Source organism: Anabrus simplex, chromosome 2 (genome assembly GCF_040414725.1).
Source record: "Anabrus simplex isolate iqAnaSimp1 chromosome 2, ASM4041472v1, whole genome shotgun sequence".
Taxonomy (NCBI): Eukaryota; Metazoa; Arthropoda; class Insecta; order Orthoptera; family Tettigoniidae; genus Anabrus; species Anabrus simplex.
In genome coordinates this window covers 696,113,442-696,129,420 of record NC_090266.1, presented here as the reverse complement: position 1 = coordinate 696,129,420, position 15,979 = coordinate 696,113,442, and positions in this window count along the sequence as shown.

Genomic DNA, 15,979 nt, shown 5'->3' with positions numbered 1-15,979 from the left:
AGCCACTTATACCGCCCTGTAAAGGAAAATGAACCTCACAGTACCATATGTTTGAATGACGTGTTTGCGCACACTCCTACAATATAATGTACAATATAATGCATTTAAGGTTCATATTCCTTTATATATATATATACGCATAAGAAAATTGGTCGAACGAAAATTCGTCACTGTTCGAGGAAAAGTCATATCTCGCAATGCTCTTCCTATCCTTTATTATCCTTAAGACTGGTCGCACCTGGCAGCCACATAAGGTTATTTAGTCCATCAGAACAATATTCGTTGTGTTCGTTATCCTATGCTTGCGTGTAAAGGAAAATGAATCTTACTGTACCGTACTCTAGGAATGACTTATTAACGCACACCTACAGTGTAATGTACTTAAGGTTCATTTTCCTTTACACGTTGGCATACAAATATGAACACAACAAAAATTGTTCTGATAGACTGCATGTCCGTATGTGGCTGGGAGGCGGTGACCAGTCTTAAGGAATATCATGGATAGGACGAGATTTGTCAGATACGCGGTATTATTCCTTGAGGGACGATCTGCTTGTTGGAATAAGCGAAGCTGAAGAACACTTTCCTTATGGGTACTTGGACTGAGAAAGAAGCGACTTTGTTATTAGTTAGAGCACAGCTGCAGCGTTTGTTTGGTATCGAAATGGTAAACATTGGTAAAATATCTTCAGCGCTGGTGACAGTAGGGTTCGAACCAACCATCTACCGCATTACAGCTAACGGCTACACGGTACGAACCACGCAACCAAATACGAGGTTTGTCCGAAAAATACTTATAAATCCGTCGGGGTGACGTATCACGTATCGTGGAGGCGCAGCCAGGTGGCACTGCTGTTGTCGCCAATCTTCTCAACGCTCAGTTCGAGTCGGAGAGCTCTGAGTGTCAGTAGCAGTGTTCGGCTGCTTGTTGAAAGTTACCCGTTTTCACCTGCCGTCGGTATGGAGCTCCCTCTGATTGAGGAACAGCACATCAACATCAAGTCTCAGAGCTCGTGTGGCTCGAGTTCGACCGGATTTGGCACAAGGGGGCAGGTGGATCCTTCATCACGACAATGCGCCCGCTCACACGTCGCTCGTTGTGCGTGAGTTTTTGGCCCGAAGCTCAATCACCGTGACAGACCACCCGCCTTATTCACCCGATTTAGCCCCTTGTGACTTCTTCCTGTTCCCGAAATGCAAAATGGTGCTTCGGGGGCGGCACTTGGGTGATGTGGAAGCCATCAAGGGAGAAACGACACGGCAACTGAACAGCATCACAACTGAAGACTTCAACAATGTTATCAACAGTAGAAACGGCGTTGGCAGAAGTGCATCTTGTCTCAGGGAGAGTACTTTGAAGGAGACCATGTTGTAATACCTGAATAATTGTCAAATAAAGTTATTATTCAACTTTTATACGTGTTTTCCGGACAAACCTCGTAGTTCGCTAAGAAACAAATCGTCATTGCGTCTGCAATATTTTAGCTTACAACTCTTTCCGTTAATTTTCTGTCATCTAGGGTTGAATATTGTGCGAATAGTGTCCAAGGAATTCTCGCTCTTCATACTATACTGTATCTTCGCTGCTATGCCAAAGCTGCAAATCGACGGCTTACTTCTAAAACCTCGTATGTCCCAAATCTCTACGTACCCATTACATTCCTTAAGACTGGCCACGCCTCCCAGCCACATATTTATATGCAGTCCATTACGATCTTACTATACCGTATTGGAGGGATGTTGTTTGCATGGAGAATTTTTCGCACTCCTACAGTATCATGTATTTAGGGTTCATTTTCCTTTACACTTTAGCATAGGAAAATGAACACAACGAACATTGTTCTGATGGACTGCGTATCTATACGTGGCTGGGAGGCGTGACCAGTCTTAAGGATAAAAATGGAGAGGAAGATCATTGAGGCATACGTGGTTTTAGAAGTAAGCCGTCGAAATGTGACAATGCTCTTCCTAACCATTATTTCCCTTAAAACTGGTCACGCCTCGCAGCCGCATATATAAATATGCAGTCCATCAGAACAATTTTCGTTGTGTTCATTTTCCTATGCGGATTTGTAAAGGAAAATGAATCTTAAATACATCATACTCTAGGAGTTGGTAAATTTCCATGCTAACATACATTCCTGCAGTAGGGTACAATAAGGTTCATGTTCCTTCACATACCCGCATAGGAAAATGCACTCAACGAAAAATGTTCGGATGCACTGCATATATATATGTGTGTGTGGCTGGGAGGAGTGACCAGTATTAAGGGAAATAATGGATAGGAAGAGCTTTGCCATATTCGCGGTTTCAGCACGGCAGCGACGATGCGTGCTTCGGGTCGGTATTTATCTAAAAATATTATCACATAGAGGTTTTCGCAGGAGCAACGCCGACATATATATATATATCTGCTGTCTCGTATGATATTTCAACGTGAACTCCGGCACAAGTTCGTCATGTTCATGATAACACAGCCATTTCAAGATCACTACGTATTCATGTTGTGAGAAAGGGCGAAAGGTGTTCATTAAAGGATAATTGGTGGTGATTATTGCATGTAGGGGCAAAATAACAAGTTTTTTAGGCAATCAAGACTCCAGTTGTTAAATGAAATGGCGTATGGCTTTTAGCGCCGGGAGTGTCCGAGGACAAGTTCGGCTCGCCACATGCAGGTCTTTTGATTTGACGGCCGTAGGCAACCTGCGCCTCGTGATGAGGATGAAATGATGATGAAGACGACACATACACCCAGCCCCCGTAACAGCAAAATTCCAGGCCCTGCCGGGAATCAAACCCGGATCTCCTGTGATCAAAGGCCAGCACCCTAACCATTTAGTCATGCGACCGGACTCCAGTCGGGAGATCTATTCTGTATGACTCTTACGGAAAAAACTTATGAATTAGAACGGTTGTAAGGCAAATGGAATGTACAACCAATACAAAGGGTCGAAATTTCTCGTAAAACTTTGGAATGATGAATCTGAATGTATTTATACGAAACTCAGAATTGAACACAAGTTCCCTTTAGAGATAATGTATCTCTAAGAAATACTGGCTAACCGAGGCATTATAGGCGTGCTTGGTTCACCTGGATGGACCTGGGTTCATATCACCATCAGGAAGTCCAAACATTTAGAAATGAGTTTACCGCTTCCCTTAAGAAGGCTCCACATTTCCCTGAGGTTAATGTAGCCTACATTTAATCCTGAGAGGTGGGGTGGGAGCGGGATTTGGGCTTCCATTGAGTTAACAACTATATTTTGTGTGGAAGTTATGAATAGTGACAGTGAAAGCTTTTATCTTCCACTCCTCCAAGGACATTAATTGCCTGTATGGAGAGTGCTTTCGTGTCTTTAGTACAAAAATAGTTAGTTCATCTGTTAAATGATCACTTTAGAAGTGAAGAAAGTACAAGAATCAATTACACGTTCGCTACAAACTTTGATCGGATGCATTACCATGTGAGGCTACCATATACGCAGTTCTGCGGTTATGGATTCAGATTGCTGTCAGTAAACTGTAACGGTTCAAATCCCGTTACAAGATGATATCTGTATTTTTATTATTTTTATTATTTTATCTGTGATATTATTATTATTATTATTATTATTATTATTATTATTATTATTATTATTATTATTATTATTATTATTATTATTATTTTATCTGTGAGATTACTATTAATGCATTATAATTATTATTATTCAGTTCAATTCTGCAAGGCTTGTCGCTTGCGTGATTGTAGTTAAATGTATGCATATATACGTGTGTGTAGATTAACACTCAATACATGTACAGTAAAGAGTTGCTGTATATCAGATGAGGATGTGACATTGCTACATTGTGCAATACTGCTGGCATTACTGGCTACGTCATCGTGAGCATTTAGCGATGAGCTCAGTTACTTTGAGTTTCCTAGGGAGCCCTGGGCTATTACACCATTACATGTAACATTTGTCGCGAGGTGGGAGTAGATAATAGTTATTTCTGGAGGTTACGTAGGTGCGTCAACTTAATGTCTATAAAAGGTGGCTGCATATTGTAGCGTCAGTCATTATTCAATTGGAAGCAGAGGCCACGGTTGGTCGGAGTATGAACGAGATGGAGTGGCCTCAGTCAGTCAACGGGAGTCATTAGTTAAACGGAAGGTGAAGAGAGAAGAAGTGGATGGTGAACAGTGATGGAGTCATAGAAGGATACCCTTGCAATGAACTCATACCATACAGACTTACAAAGAAGTCATGTGATATGGAGAAGAAGCAGTCACATGGATACATCTCCAAATTAGGCGTGACACATCTACAGTAAACACCAGATCTAAGGAATACGTCGTAATTACACTCAAAGTGTTGAAGGTACAGTCAAGTGAAACAGTGAGGGATATATGTCGTATAAATTGTTAAATGTCCGGTCAAGAAGAATTCAAATTCATGCCTAGTTTCTTTCAGTTGCAATATCATAATATCATATTCTCATCTGTTTTATCGCAATAAGACTTACTATTTTTTATATACAAATTCAAGAATATATTTTGTTCTATCAAATTAATCGTTTCATTTATACAGTAAAATTTCTTAACCTAAAATTTAATGGGGAACCGAACGACAATCTCCTTTTTCCAGAACTTATATGGTATGTTGTCAAAAGTAAGCTTATTACCGCACACCCTAGTGATAGTCAAGATTCTCATTCTATTATTGCTGCACCGAGTGGTAGCTGGCGCCCATCAAATAACGTATGTGTAAGCAAGCAGGTAAGAAGTAAGTGTGAGTACAAGGTTCGACGATTGTGTATTTTATTTAATGAATATTAATTTTCATATTTTTCAATTTAAATGCAGTTTGGTATATGTTTCAAAAGGTAGTCAGAGAGTTAGGAAAATTAAAAAACCATAGGTTCAGTTCCAAACTGTATCAAGAATTTAAACGCGCGTAATAGTCTACAACAAGGTGTGTTGCCTGGCTAACACAATGAGGTGCTAACTGATAAGAAAGCCGGTAACGCTAGTGGAACTTGACACTGAAATTGGTGTGATTGCATGTTGATTGGGAACAGGCTTGACTGCGGACACAAAGTCTTATTAGTGCAGTGTCTCGACTGCATACACTATTTTCTACAGATAAGCCTTCGTGAAATAAAGCATCTACATCGAACTTCTAGTACTAGTGACAGTGCGTTAAGTTTCATTGTCAGCGCCAACCAGGACTACGTGCCTTTTTATTTCTCTAGAACATCGCACTTATTTTCGAGGTAGGCCAGCCCTGTGGCTAACGGTAGGGGGTGAAGAACCACGAACACCACGAACCTGCACGGTTAACCGTACTCGGCTTTTAAAATAAATAAAAAACCTAGTAACACAATCACATTTTTCCGCCTTGTACGAATAACTGTTTACAAGGACATTTTACAACAATTTATTTACATATTAATTTTGGCTTACAATTATTTCTCATCCATAAGGTTCGTCATATTTTTCAAATACATACATATAATAATAACTTATATACCGGTACATATCGTCGCTGCATCGGCAAAAACCTCGTATTCCACAATGCTCTTCCCATCCATTATTCACCTTGAGATTGCTCACGCTTCCCAGCCACATACGGATACGCAGTCCATCAGAACCTTGTTCGTTGTGTTCGTTTTCCGATGCTGTCGGGTAGTCGAAAATGAACCTCAAATGCATTATACTGTAGGAGTGTGTAAATACGTCATGCAAACAACATTCCTACAGTACGGTACAGTAAGATTCATTTTTCTTTATACGAAAATCGGCGTTAGCAGCTAAAGGCATGTTAAAAGCTTACATTTATGATTAGAATTTTTTGAGCAGAACGACTCACTAATAATCGTTTTCTTAATTTCTGAGTGGTTAAGTATTTTCCTCTGTTATATAAACCGAAGGAAAGTGTCTCCATGTATTTTACACACCATGGACGCTACTTGAAGTATCGATCCAACCGATTAGTGTTCTGTACATAAATCTCAACTCTAGCTGGGAATGACATCCATGTGTACTCTAATTTACTGAGGCGTTGACGGATTCCAAAGCACGTTGCATTTACGACAAGCCACAACGGCGGATACGGTGCACAGCGATTGCAAGAACAAAGGAATAATGCTGTATGCACGTATATAGGACATCGCTTTGCCGTATGTTTCAATTCTTCGAGAATGCTTACACAAGAGAATGAAGCACTTCCGTTTCATACTTTCACACATTGTCAGGAGTCGGTCATACTTTATAATATTTCATTTGAATAGTTTTCTAAATAATAATAATAATAATAATAATAATAATAATAATAATAATAATAATAATAATAATAATAATAGTAATAATAATATGTAGTTTAGATTACGACAATGACTTGGTCTTTACAACAGTCTGTGCTGACTGCCTCCACTCTAATATCTTCAAGCCTCAAACGAGATGCCGTGAATAAGATATGAAAGTTAGCATTTCCAAGACAAAATTAATGTCGTAAGGGGAAATGAATGTTAGGACTGAATGCAAGGTAGGGAATATCAAACTGGAACAGGTTGAAAATTTCGTCGCCTAAGAATCATTAACTCGTAAAGTATGTCACAATGCTCTTCCTGCCCATTATTTTCCTTAAGACTGGTCACGCCTCCCACCCGCACATAGAAATGCTGGAAATCGTGCGATACGTGGTATTTCTTCTTAGGCGAGAATTTGAAACACTTAGAACGTGCGTCTCTCAGTATGGTAGTAAGCTAAACTAAATCGAGGTGCAGCAACACTAGTAAATCGAGCTTGCAGTTTTGATGAACGGTATTCTGTAAGAAAGAACAGAGTTCTCTGTCGGTTTTCATACCGACTATACTTACGGAAGTGACAGTTGGGTGTACTCAGGGTCTTGTTTCTAATTTAGAAGTAACAGACATGAAAGTATTGGGATTGATTCATTGTGCAAACAGATGAGAACATTGGCAGATTCTTCTTCTTCTTCTTCTTATTATTATTAATTTGAGTGCAATGTCCGACTCTGCAGTGTAGTGGTTAGTATGATTAACTGCCACCCCGGAGGCCCGGGTTCGTTTCCCGGCTGTGCCACGAAATTCGAAAAGTGATACGAGGATTGGAACGGGGTTCACTCAGCCTCGTGAGGTCAACTGAGTAGAGTTGGATTTAATTCCCACCTCAGCCATCCTGGAAGTAGTTTTCCGTGGTTTTCCCACTTCTCCTCGAGCCAAATGCCGGGATGGTACCTCACTTAAGGCCACGGCCGTTTTCTTTCTTCCTTGTCTATCCCTCCCAAATCTCCCATCCCTGCGCAAGGCCCCTGTTCAGCATAGCAGGTGAGGCCGCCTGGGCGAGGTACCGGGCATTATCCCCAGATAAAGAAGAGGAAGAGGAAGAAGAAGAAGAAGAAGGATTTGAGTGCTATACAGACACAAAACTGATTGGAACAGCAAGCCAAACGAAATGCAATTACTCTGTAACCATAGAGGAGGACGGCCATTCGATTAACGAAGGAAATTTTCAATATGACCACCTCCTTCGTTAATGCATTTATCTGAGAACGGTAGAGATGAGTCATTCTTGCTTGTTACAGCGTATGCGGTGGAGCCTGCTGCACTTTGCTATAAAGATTACTATGTGCTGTTTCATGTGCCCTAAAGTCCAGTCGCTCTTCTAGTCGAACATGCGCAGTTATTTAGTTGAATGGGTTTGTCATAATGCTGACAGTAATTGCGGTGGACTTTATTCGGTGTAGCTGTTTGCCATATAAAAATCGCATGCATGTATTCCTTTCTGATGTATGGTTTCTTTATAAAGGTGAAAAGTGACTTTTGAAACTTAAGGAGTTAAACCATAATAAGTTAAACCTTAACTATGAATGCCTTAAGAGTATAAAAACGGAAAGCTCGTAACTAGATTCGAACTGTGAACACATTCTGGCTGAGATTAGTACCATGTGGCCACTCCAGTCGACGAAGAATAGGCCTTGTAACTTTTTACCAATGGAATAATCTACGCTATCGCTTCGAAACTGATCTTGTATGTTACAAGTTCTGAACTCGAATATGCAGACAGGTTTACCTTGCTGTAAACACAACAGTGTGCTAAAAAAAAAATTCGTGTGGCTATTTCTAGCCGAGTGCATCCCTTGAAAGGCAGACCTCCGATGAGGTTGGGCGGCATCTGCCATATGTAGGTAACTGCGTGTTATTGTGGTGGAGGATAGTGTTATGTGTGGCGTGTGAGTTGCAGGGATGTTGGGGACAGCACAAACACCCAGCCCTCGAGCCATTGGAATTAACCAATGAAGGCTAAAATCCCCGACCCGGCCGGAAATCAAACTCGGAACCCTCTGAACCGAAGGCTAGTACGCTGACCATTCAGCCAACGAGTCGGACAACAGTGTGCTAATAGTACATAACGTTACAAGCCTATAATGACAATAATTGAGATAGGAGTATGTTTATTAAGCCGCCTCTCTGGTGTAGTGCTTAGTGTGATTAGCTGCCACTCCCAGAGGCCCGGGTTCGATTCCTGGTTCTGCCATAACATTTGAAAAGTGGTACGAGGGCTGGAACGCGGTCCACTCAGCCTCGGGAGGTCAACTAAGTAGAGGTGTGTTCGATTTCCACCTCAGCCATGCTGGAAGTGGTTTCGCACTTCTCCTCCAGGCAAATGCTGGGATGGTACCTCACGTAAAGCCACGGCCGCTTCCTTCCATCTTCCTTGTCTATCCCTCCCAAATCTCCTATCCCCCGCAAGGCCCCTGTTCAGCATAGCAGGTGAGGCTGCCTGGGCGAGGTACCGTTCATTCTCCCCAGGTGTATCCCCCGACCAAGAGTATGAAGCTCCAGGATACTGCCCTTGAGGCGGTAGAGGTGGGATCCCTCTGTGAATCCGAGGGAAAAACCGACCCTGGAGGGTAAACAGATAAAGAAGAAGAAGTATGTTTACTAAACGAGCGAAGCGAGTTTTATAATTTCCATACGAGTGTTTAATTATCATCACAGGCCATTTGCATACGACTGTTTATGCTCGACGATAATTATAACTCTATTTTTAAATATCCACATATATCTGTCTAGATGTCGCTTGACAATTGAGTTTACTGAACACGGCGCAGTGCGCATGCGCTGGGTTGTTGATTTTCCGTGAGTGGATCAGAGACCTTGACAATGTCATATATTTACAAAGCTTTGATAGAAGGTTATCATAACCTAGCTTTATTTCAAATGCAAATTGTTTATTGTATGGTTGGTGAAGTGAATTTGCGGGAATGTGCCGTGTGGCTGTGGAATATTGGAAGTAGAAGGTGCATTGATGTCTATATATGTGTCTGACATGTTTGATTTTGGAAACAAGGGCGAAGCTAGTGCGTTGAGCGCAGGTGCGATGCTATCCGTACCTAATTGCTCAAACAGTGGTATCGTAATGAAAATCTGAACTCTGATTGATGGAGAACCTGTATCATAATGAAATTTGAACTGCTATTTTTTTGCTCTTTGTTTTACGTCGCACCGACACAGACAGGTCTTATGGCGACGATGGAACAGGAAAGGCCTATGAATGGGAAGAAAGCAGCCGTGGCCTTAATTAAGGTACAGTCCCAGCATTTGCCTGGTGTGAAAATAGGAAACCACGGAAAACCATCTTCAGGACTGCCAACAGTGGGGTTCGATCCCACTATCTCCCGGACGAAAATTTGAACTATAATGATCCTCATTAAGATCCTGTTCTCTGGAATATAATATTTATATTTCTGCATTGTCGAGCATAAAGAATCATATCCTCTTAAGCCCAGATAGTTGCAACCATTCCCTACGCTTAGAGTATATTCCTATTTAAGACTTTATTGATCGCTGTAGTTGTAGTAATTACATGACGTAACCTATAACATCTGCTGTACAGCATTTTCATGCCATAGATTATAAAATACTGTGAAAAACGCGTTAATCAATTTCGATGTGACGAGACTACAAAATAGCGGTGAATTGACATGTCTGTAATAAGTCTTAAGACATCACGTTTTCTATGATACCCTGACCACATTTTTCTATCAAAAGGAAAATGCCTCTTGAACCACTCATGTGCTCAATTCTCTACCGGGAGCTAAAGGAGTGGCTATAGTTTGTCATCATCATCATCATCATCATCATCATCATCATCATCATCATCATCATCACCATCATCTGTTTACCCTCCAGGTTCGGTTTTCCCCTCGGACTTAGCGAGGAATCCCACCTCTACCGCCTCAAGGGCAGTGTCCTGGAGCTTCAGACTCTTGGTCGGGGATACAACTGGGGAGTATGACCAGTACCTCGTCCAGGCGGCCTCACCTGCTATGCTGAAGAGGGGCCTTGTGGAGGGATGGGAAGATTGGAAGGGATAGGCAAGGAAGAGGGAAGGAAGCGGCCGTGGCCTTAAGTTAGGTACCATCCCGGCATTCGCCTGGAGGAGAAGTGGGAAACCACGGAAAACCACTTCCAGGATGGCTGAAGTGGGAATCGAACCCACCTCTACTCAGTTGACCTCCCGAGGCTGAGTGGACCCCGTTCCAGCCCTCGTACCACTTTTCAAATTTCGTGGCAGAGCCGGGAATCGAACTCGGGCCTCCGGGGGTTGCAGCTAATCACGCCAACCACTACACAACAGAGGCGGACGGCTATAGTTTGTACAGTACAGTAACATTTCGTGAAAATGACTGGAGTATTGCACTCAACTCTACATAAAATAGTGCAGTGTTTTTGAGATGGTCCTCACTTACTGCCTCTTCTACCGATTTTGCATTGTGCATGGAAGTCTATGTCGGACTAACTGCACGTAAAATTGCTGTAAGATGTTGCGCAGACAGGACTAAGAGACATTTAATTCTTAGCTGGTTGCATATTTTTGGGAAGAAATAGGGGCAGCTGTACCACCCGGTATAAGATAACTTTCATAACCTTTTTATTGAGCTACTTTCTGTCACTGAAAAGTTGTAACTTGAATTTACCGATGTATTTAACACTACATGGTACATCGCCCTCAGTGACATTATTATGATGATATTGCTGTTGGTAGTGTCATCCGGCTCCTTGGTTGAATGATTTGCGTAGTAGCCTAGGGTTCAATATCCAATCGGACCGAGGATTTTAATCTCAAGATAGGGCTAGGTATTTGTGTGTGTCCTAATCCACGCCGTCATTTACACCCAACATCACACTATAAAGCACCACCGGAACAAGCGATAGTGAATACATTCCTCTACATACGATTGGCGTCAGGAATTGCATCCGGTCGTAAAACTGGACTAAATACGTAGAATTGGGAAAAGTCCAGGACGAAGAAGGAGATTATTAGTTCTGAGCAGTATTAGTAGTAGTATTAATGAAGATTATTATGGCAGAATTAAAAATGGTTTTGGTGGACAATTTTTCATCTCAATGGAGCTTAGCCAGAAAATGATGAATAATGATTACTCAGATCTATATCCTGAGATGATCTGCATTTATCTCTAGGACAGAACGATTTTTAAAAGTGTCGGAATTTTTCATTATTACCACACATCATAAATTATCAAGCTCGTGGTTTTGCGTGAATATTGATATCGAGGCCATAGCCACGGGACATCCAATGTTAAAGTGAAAGGTAAACTCCAAGGTCGTGACTTTGAATTTTACAAATCTCACGTGCATTGATGCATTGACAGTGACCGCCTTGTGATTCAGCTATCGTGCCTCTTTCTCGTATTTTGTTATTATTAATTTTATTATTGTTATTAAAGCACATTAACTGTCTCTGTACCAGAAATAATTTCAGATGTGTCAGTGCAAGCAAGCTTGTAATTTTACGTTATTGTTGATATCGTTACGAGTTCCGATCTACAGATACTTGACGTTTCATATAAAAAGTCCCACATGCACTGATCAGGATTCTATCCGCATCCATCTTGGTCGTAGTGGTGATGATGATTGTTACTTTAAACAGCAAACCATCGAGGTCCTCAGTCCCCTCCCACCCTGATGGGGATTCAGTGACAACTCGGCTATCATGTCCTTTAGCACGGTAGTGCCTCACTACAACAATGCCGTTCGGCTCCATGGCTAAATGGTTAGCGTGTTGGCCTTTGGTCACAGGGATCCCGGGTTCGATTCCCCGCAGGGTGGGGAATTTTAACCATGACTGGTCAACTTCGCTTACACGGGGGCTGGGTGTATGTCGACGGCTTACTTCTAAATCCTCGTATCTCTCAATGCACTTCCTATCCATTTTCTTCGCTAAGACTGGTCACGCCTCCCAGCCACATATGGATGTACAGTCCATCAGAACAATTTTAGTTGTGTTCATTTTCCTGTGGAGGAGTGAAAGGAAAATGAACCTTACATACATTAAAATGTGGGAGTGCTTAAATTCGCCATGAAAATAACATCCCTACAACACGGTGTGGTAAGGTGCATTTTCCTTTACGGGTTAGCATAGGAAAATTAACACTACAAAAAAGGTTCTGATGGATTGCATATAAATATGTGGCTGGGAGGCGTGACAAGTCTTAAGGAATACAATGGGTAGGAAGAACATTGTAACATAAGAGGTTTTAGAAGTAAGCCGACGATGTGTCGTCTTCATCATCATCTCATCCTCATCACGACGCGCAGGTCGCCTACGGTGTCAAATCAAAAGACCTGCACCTGGCGAGCCGAACCTGTCCTCGGACACTTCCGGCACTAGAAACCATACGCCATTTCATTTACTACAACACTTATTTTCCAGTATTCTGTTTCACTCTGCACATGAAAGTGGAACACTTTGACGGTCCGACGGAATAACGGCGAAGTAGTAGACCTAAACAAAATGAAATGGAAATTAGGTGTACAAGTGAGGATGAGACTAAGATTGGATTACATTTGCTAAGAACACAACTCTTCGTAAAACAGGATAAATCGAAATCCAAAATTATGAAATAATTCGAAGTGATCCACCATATCGCCATTGTGACAATACTGAAAGTGTCAAGCCAGTTAATGGTCGCCTAAGGAGCAATACCTCGTATGTCACAATTATCTTCCTGTCCGTTATGTTCCTTAACACTGGTCACGCCTCCCAGACACTTGTGGAATTGCAGTCCGTCAGAACAATTTTCATTGTGTTCTTTTTTGCTATGATTATGTGTAGAGGAAAATGAATCTTAACATACAGAACTGTATGGCTGTATGTTTGCATGGCGTACTTACGCACTATTAACTGTACACAGGTTCGGGGAGGTAGTGGCCGTGTCCTTAATTAAGATACAAGCTCTCGTTTGCCTGGTGTGAAATGGAAAACCACGTAAAACCATGTTACGAGCTGCCGACGTTGGTATTTGGACCCATCATCTCCCGAATACAAGCTCACAGCTTTGCGACCCAATCCGCATGGCCATCTCACTCGGTATCTGTTCGTATCGGTATCACTCGTCATCAGTTCGTGGACACTTCACTTTAGAATTTTGGGGGATGGATTGTGTCCTTGTAGGAATAGTGCAATAATGTAATCGTATGGCCTCTGTTGTCCGAAGAAAAGTACGAGGGCTATAAATAAAGTAGTCGCAATATTGATAGAATGCAATATTAAATGAACTAACAAGTACAATTGCATCACATTCCTTCAGTGTACTGTAATCACCAGCAAATACGTTTTGCCATATATCGGGAAGCCGTTGGGGACCGCTGAAAAGGCGTTCTCTGTTGATGCCAGTCCGGCTCCATGGCTAAATGGTTAGCGTGCTTCCCTTTGGACACAGGGGTCCCGGGTTCGATTCCTGGCAGGGTCGGGAAATTTTAACCATCACTGGTTATTAAGGTATGAAGGCTTTCACGGCCGGTGTCAATATAATAAAAATCTTCCGGGCTATTATGCCGTGGTCCACTCCTCTCGCTTCTCCCAGACGTTTCGACCGTAGTCGCCAGCGGGATACAGGAGAGCGTATCTACACGACGCCACAGAAATGACTACCGCAGCAGTGGTCGAAACGTCTGGAGAAGCGAAAGGAGTGCACCACGGCATAATAGCCCAGAAGATGTTTATTATACATCACTGGTTAATTTCCATGGCACGGGGGCTGGGTGTAGGTGTTGTCTTCATCATCATTTCATCCTCATCACGACGCGCAGGTCGCCTATGGGAATCAAATCAAATGACCTGCACCTGGCGAGCCGTACTCGTCCTGGAATGTCCGGGCACTAAAAGCCATACGCCATTTCATTTGTTGATGACAGCGGCGGAGAACAGATGCCACGTCAGGAAATCGACGGCCTTGGAGGGATTCCTTCACCTTCGTAAACAGGTCGAAGTCACAAGAACTCATGACTGGTGAGTACTGAGGGTGTTCTAAGACCTCATTACGATCCACATGAAATTCCTGGACCCATCGTTCAACAGTCATATACGATCATGCAATCTCACCACAGGCTTCACGGAATCCTTGATAACATATTGATGCACTTTTGCAACGGGCAACCTCGATTTTAATTCACAAACGCTGATCACCTTCTAAAAAACCTGCTTTAGAGCGGTGAAATCCACACTCTTCACTTCAATGCCACACAACAACAACACTCCCTACTGGCTGCCCGTGAAATGCACACTACACATCGACAACAGCGCCACCTGACCAGTCTCATACCCTACTTGCGAATGCCTGATCTCCTGCTAGTGTCTTGATTATATTGCCACTACTTTACTCATAGCCTTCGATCTTTAGTTAACGCAGCCAAGGCGACTTGTTTCATTCTAACCTACAAGTTGTTACACAGTAGTTATATCAGCAGAAAGGAACTAGAAGTCTATGTAGACGAATTTAAGTGCTGAGTTAATTTCTGTGGACAGCGTATGAATGCGTAAGTTTCAATACATAACTTATTTTGGAGAGGTCTTTAAACATTCAAACATATTCAATAAATCAGGAATTTCATACTTGTAGATATTTGATTCAATATATGAATAGAAATTGACGTACAACAATGATATGTCACAGAATATAACATTTCTATTACCATCTGAGAGATACAACACACATGGTGTGAGATGGCCTTTCCGTCTTCAAAAATCAACCTTCTAGCAACCTAGTGTGCAGGAAAAGGTAACTTTCTAATCACTCGGCCACCTGCATCGCGTTAATAACGAGGTGTTATCGTCGGCCTAATTAGAAATCCTCGTATCTCTCAATGTTCATTACTCAAGGAAAAATTAATTAAATGCTCTTATGCAGCTTTCTTTACATTTTACTATTTATGGTAAAGCAGGGAAAACAGCATTAATGAATTCGTGTGGATTTCCTCAATGAAAAATTAAAAATATATAATGTACGGTAGATGATTTTGCTCCGGAACACATACACAAATTAACATGATACTATTTACACATAGCAAATTCTTCTATATATTAAGTACTCGGCATTAAGTATATATATTGTACCAGGAAAGCCTAGGTCCTGGTCCATATTAATTGAAAGAAATGTTATTCCGGCATAAAACGATCCGACCGACGTACGAACATCTATGTAAAGAATGTTCCAGTATGTGCCAGACCCTACGAGTGCACTAGGCGGAGTCAAGTGACGTCACCTGTCGCTTGAAGCTCACCTCCCCTAGAGATATTTCTCGAAAGAATTTTTCTTTTACCAGCTTTTTAACGCCTTAACCAATTTTAACGGGACAAACACTGAATTATAGCGGACGTCATAAAAGTTAATCCCTGTGAATTTCCAATTAATTCATCCCATGGTTGTTGAGTTATAATAATTTAAAGTTTCAACGAAATTACGTAATCGCGGTCACATGGCCGAGAGAGATGCTACCCCTCCCCGCGCTGGTATCTATATATGCCAAGGCCAGCCAGCCAGCAAGCCAGTACAAGGACGAGTAGACAGCTGTGTGAGTGAGACAGAGGAGAGACCGGCCCGCGTACAGTATGTTCGCGCAGTCATGGTGAAAGTACTTTCCGTCGTATTTCCGGAACGCGAAGTTATAT